At 29.7% G+C, this 6,019-nt stretch overlaps 1 long non-coding RNA gene across 1 annotated transcript; it reads left to right on the forward strand.

The window, feature by feature from the left end:
• The first annotated feature begins 336 nt into the window (after positions 1–336).
• Positions 337–5,622, forward strand: LOC135928968 (uncharacterized). The gene is made up of 4 exons (XR_010572430.1): positions 337–486; positions 537–594; positions 766–816; positions 5,483–5,622. It is a non-coding gene; the product is annotated as an uncharacterized LOC135928968 (long non-coding RNA).
• The last annotated feature ends 397 nt before the right edge of the window (positions 5,623–6,019 follow it).

Consider the following 6,019-nt stretch of genomic DNA (forward strand, 5'->3'; position numbering starts at 1 on the left):
TACATATCAGTACTTAAGGGAATAAAAAAAAATGTAAGACTATTATTGGCATTAATGGCTAGGATTTAATGATTTTTATTCTTGTATATAATATAATTAATTAGAACTTTTAATTGATTTAAGAAAAATTTATTATATTATTACTTATTATATATATATAAATATAAATATCTATTTTGTTATGGTTAAGAACTTATAAAATTATCAAAAAGCAAATATAGATATAAAAATAAATAAAAAAATTAAAATAAATAATAAAATTTTATGACAGGTAAAGGACACAAATAAAAAATAAAATAATTTCAAATCGAAATCTTATTTCGTTTATATTAAATACCTTAATAATATACACTAATTAATAATTTCTTAATTTTATTTTATAATTCAATAACATATATGTTTATTTAAAAAATTTCTATTATTTAAAACACTAATAAAATTTAAACACTTGTAAAAATGTTACAAATTGATTCTCCGTTATTAAGGGTAGGAAAATAGTTATATATATATATAATACTATTACAATATCAAAACAGATATTCATCATTTTAGCCTTCATTTCTTTAGCAATGATAAGTTGCCGAGTGCCTGAAGGTATGTGTATGAATCTAATTAATCTTTATATTAATAATCTCTGATATTCTTTAGTTAATTTTTCAATGACAAAATAAAACATATTTTGATATCAACTTTAGTATCATAAGTTCATAGCATAACCAATATTTATATGATATTATTTTTTTATTAATATAATTATTTTTCTAGAAGAATCTAAGCAAGTTCATTCTAGCAATAGTCGAGAAATGGAGATGACTGGTAAAAAGCTTGAATATAAAATATTTTTTAAATAAATAAATTTAAAAGGCAATATCCACTTTAATATAAGATATTATGGGTTGAGACTTGAGAGTAGTTTTTTTTAAAAATTTAAAATAGTTTCTAAAATATAAATAAGAGCTCTCAATGACAGTCTTATTATAAGAATTACTTAAACACATTATAGGCATCTATAAATATTTTTATCACTGTTATCAATGGATGGTAATTTTTTACTCTCAGCTAGCAATAATTCCTTTATTCAAATTTTATTTTAAACATTGATCGAGTTGAAAGGTTGGGCACTAGTTTTTTCAGTAGCGGTAGCTATAGAGTTCCAATTTTTTTTTAAACGGCGATGGAAGTAAAGCGCTTCTTGTTATAAAATAGCTAAGTAGCGCTCTATTTTCTTGCTTAATGAATTTATCATTGATATTTCAGTTTCTTTAAATAACCTATAAATGAATATGTACTAAAATTATGATGCTGCCAAGAAAATAGCTAATAATCAACAACAATAGTATTTTACAATTCAGATAAATACATATTGACATTGTACTCATATCCCACATTGAAGATTGACTATGTTTCATTATGAAATCATTTTCTTGAAAGAACCTATAAATGAATATGAAATAAAATAAGATGCTGTCAAGAAACACTTAATAATCAACAATAGTATCTTATAATTTAATTTCAATTTCATCCTTATATCAATATAAAGACATTTCAGATAAATACATAATATGTTTAACTACACAAAATGTTCTGTCTGTTCTAAAAACATTTCTGTTACCAAAAATGGGAAAATAAACATTTCTGTTACCAAAAATGGGAAAATAGCGACCCATGGCCTCCGGGAAAAATAGATGTCCTCTCTCAGGTGTCTCACTACCAATAGCCCAAATAGACCTTCCTTCATACAGCTACCCTGCTTTAATAATATTCAACCTGTTTTTGATGCACTCTCCCAATGCTCTACCAATAATTCTCCAATCCCAGTATGGATAAATGATCATTTTTATAACACACTACCCTTGACATTATCTAGGATTCCTCGAGGAGTTATAACACTCACAGCCAATAAACTAAATATGACTATTCAATCACTCAATAATAATATTACAAATGCTGACAACTGGTAAAACTATTTGAATTTTGTTTTACCCACTTAAAGGCTCCATCAACAAAATTTAACTTAACAAAACAAATTAAGTGTCAATTAAACAACTCAATCCTTAACAGCAATGCCTCTTGCTCTTCAAGACCTAACTATAATCATAACATCCCAAATTTAAAGGCTAAACTTATCAACCGTAAAATTAACGCATGTAATATTAAAGCAGCTTTAAATTTAGCAGTTTCCGAAGACACCATATCTCTTGACAATTTGGACACTATACTCTTATTACAATCTATACATCCCCAAGATTTTAATGAATTTCCACAACCACCTCTATCCATTCCTACTCCTCATTTAACTGTTATAGAAGTTACTAAGGCAATGGCCTCTTTCAGAAAAGACTCCTCAGGAGGACTTGACGGTTTTAGAGCTATATACCTTCAGGACCTTACCAAATCAACAACCACCAACATTGAACTTATACACAATATAACAACTCTACTCAATCATATTTTAAACGACAACATACCTTCTACAGTACAACCTCTTATTCACGGTGCACGCTTAATAGCCTTAAACAAAAAAGATGGCGGCATACGCCCAATCGTATATCTAAAATCATTTGTACCCGCATTAAAAACAAGCTCACCGAGCGTTTAGATCCCCATCAGCTTGGCTTCATCATACCTTTCGGTTGTGAGCGGCCTCCCACGCCACACGTATCCAACTTCACTCCACTAAAACTGTATACTAAAAGTGGATTTTAAAAACGCCTTTAACTCTTTAAAACGGAACACTTTCTCCCTATTTTCTGCAACGATTTTCCAGAATATTCTCCATATCTTTTTGCCTCTTATAACAATTCATCCTACCTTAAATTCAACAATACAATAATTGAATCAAGGCAAGGCATTCAACAGGGTGATCCCCTTGGACCTGCCCTTTTTTGCCTAGGTATCCAGTCTATCATTGAATCGATAAACCGTGAGACAAATTTGACCCTCAATGTTTGGTATTTGGATGATGGAACCCTTGCTGGTCCATATGATAAACTCCTTAAAATAGCGCCTATAATAAATAATCTAACCAATATTACAAGGTTGTCTCTTAATAACAACAAATGCGAATTTTATTCACCAGATGAAACCTTTATCGTTCCACATAACTTCACACCCATTAACCTATCCGGGTTCACACATCTTGGATCTCCAATAGGCGGCAATAAAGCAATCGAATATTTCAAAACAAAATTTCTCCGTAATTTGCACCTTTTACATAAAATCCTTCAAGTCCTTCCCTCCCATCAGCTTTCTTCCTTCTCTAAAACTTTTTCCTTATCCCAAAAATCCACCATGCCTTCCGCTCTGACCCACTTTTCTTATTCCCGGAAATTCTCACCCAAATAGAATCAACGACTCTTTAGAAGGCATCCTTAATATAAAATTCAGCCCTAATTCTTGGATGCAGGCATCCTTACCCTCTAAATTTGGGGGTCTTGGCTTAAGATCACTCGCGTCACTCAGTCTTGCTGCTTTTTTAGCCTCAGAATCAAGCTGCCGCTTAATTATTATATCACTTAACGATAACCCCACAGACCCCCACATTCCCCACGCCCTAACAATCTGGAAAGAGAATTCCCTCTGCTTCAATCCCCACATCACGAAACATGCCTGGGATCTTCCCTTAATATGCCACTCCGTTGAATATCTAATATCGAGTGCTGCTTTGGGATCCCCGTCAATCCTTTCACATTTATTATCTCCCATTACAGTTGATGAATCCTTAACAGTTGATCATCACCCTCTCCCGCAACTGCAAGTTTCACAACTTTTGCCTTCCCTATCGGGCTATGAATGGTTAGAAGCTTTGCCCAGCTCAAACTTAGGACTTCTCTTAACAAACGAAGAATTACACATAGCAATAGGTCTCCGTCTTGGTTGTAAAATACTGGCCAACTCCACATGTACATTATGTTCCCAACCCGTTGATTGTTTTGGACATCATCCTCTTCATTGTCAATTCTCTAAAGGTAGACATTCTCGACACAGTGCAGTTAATGGCACCATTCTCCGTGCTCTACGCTCAGCTCAAATTCTAGCAACCCTTGAACCCTGTGGCCTCTCAACCGAGAATAATACACGGCCAGATAGGCTGACATTAATACCATGGAGTATTGGAACTCCATTAGCATGGGATTATACTTGTATCGACCGATTTGCTCCCTCTTTTAATAACAACTCATTCGTGCGTACTGAAAACTCTAAAATTATCAAATACACTTCCCTAACTATTTGCAATCTCATAACAATCATATCCGACACAACCGGTTTTTTTGGGCAATCATGCCCTAACCTTCTTCAAATCTCTTGGTAAAAAAATCCGCCCATCACTGGTGACCCACAGGAAGGCGTCTATCTCACAGCGCATATCTATTGATATATGCAGATCTAACTGCATTGCCATCCAAGGCTCTCTTTCTTGACCTCCTCCCACCCAACATACAATTTACTATACTAATTATTTTTATTTTATTTTTTTTTATTATACAATTTTTATATATTTTACAAATAGTTTAAATGATATTATTTTTAATATATATTTTTAAATTTAATTATAAATAAGAGTGATTATACTTTCTTAAAAAAATAAAATAAATATACATAATAAAATTAAAATAAAATCTAAAAATTTCATATATTAATATTAAAATCGTATTATTCAATATTTAATTAATTTAATATAAATTTGGTGAAATACTAAAATTTATTTAAAATATAAGCTGCAGCCCATAGTGGTAAATCTAGAAAAGAAATTTTTCTGATAAAAAAATTTGCGAAATATTTTTAGCTTAATGAAAAACATCCAATAAATTAATAATCAATATTCATAAATTTTTATTAAAATAATTAATGTTTAATCCATAACTCAAATTTTAAAGGAAATATCTTAATAATTTTGGTTATTAATAGGGGGTTATACAACAAAATCAAATCTATTTCAAACTAAATTAGTCAATTCAACACCATTACTAAGTGGTGTTTTATGATCAATTTTACAATTGATTACAATTCAGCGAATTGCCTTTGTGTTGATAATATCTAATTTATCGATTATGATAATGACATAATCTACTTGATACCGAGATGTTTTACATAAAAAATAATAAAGTAATTAAGATTTATAATCTGAATAGAGCTAATTTAGGAGTAACCTAGCTATGAGCTAGATCTAAAGACACTAAAATATTGACTGCCAGACTAATAATGTACTTGCAAATATTTATTTTGGCAATCCATAGGGTCTTATAAAATTCAGTTTCAGAACATATAAATGAAGTTTTAAAAATAAAAATCTTCAGGTTAAATTTTGCGCTAACTTCTATAAGACATTGAGGTGTCCTTGTAACTGTACGCCCCAAAATTTCTTAACTGTTTCAATTAAAAAGTAATAAAATTTTAGATCAATAAGAGCATTGAAGATTACTATTTTTACTCTTGTTTTTAGAAAAATATAATTTGAAACAAAACATAAATACAAATTCAGATGATGTTAGAAGTATATATATTCTGACTACAAGATACCAAATTCGTTTAGGAGGCTGATCAACCAAGATATCAAGCTTAGATGCAATTTTTTTCGCCATGTGATGGAGATAAAGAAAAATTCTTTTTCATTTAAAATTTATATGATTTATAATTAATTTGGAATTAATAAATAGTAAAATGTTTTTTATTTTTATAAGGAAAAAAAATATCTAATTTTGTCTAAATTTTTGCTGTCGTCCCGAAAAACTTATTCTGGTAACCAGTAGATTTAGAAAATCTTTTTAATATATTATAGATCCCAGTTTATTATTTGTTTTGTTTCCGTTTTTTATTTCGTTTTTTATTTTTTTTGAAATTTCAAGCAAAGATTGTTTTTGCTTCAAACTCTATTAGCCAAATATAATTAAGAGTATTTTATATTTTACATACGTTTGAGCGATTTATATCATATTTTTATATTAAATTTTTTTAAAAATATTTATTCAATTTATAACAATTTTGGCTAATAAGCTATTCATTAATGTGCTTTCTAATG

The sequence above is a fragment of the Gordionus sp. m RMFG-2023 genome, chromosome 4, assembly GCF_954871325.1.
Source record: "Gordionus sp. m RMFG-2023 chromosome 4, tfGorSpeb1-WG-v2, whole genome shotgun sequence".
Taxonomy (NCBI): Eukaryota; Metazoa; Nematomorpha; class Gordioida; order Chordodea; family Parachordodidae; genus Gordionus; species Gordionus sp. m RMFG-2023.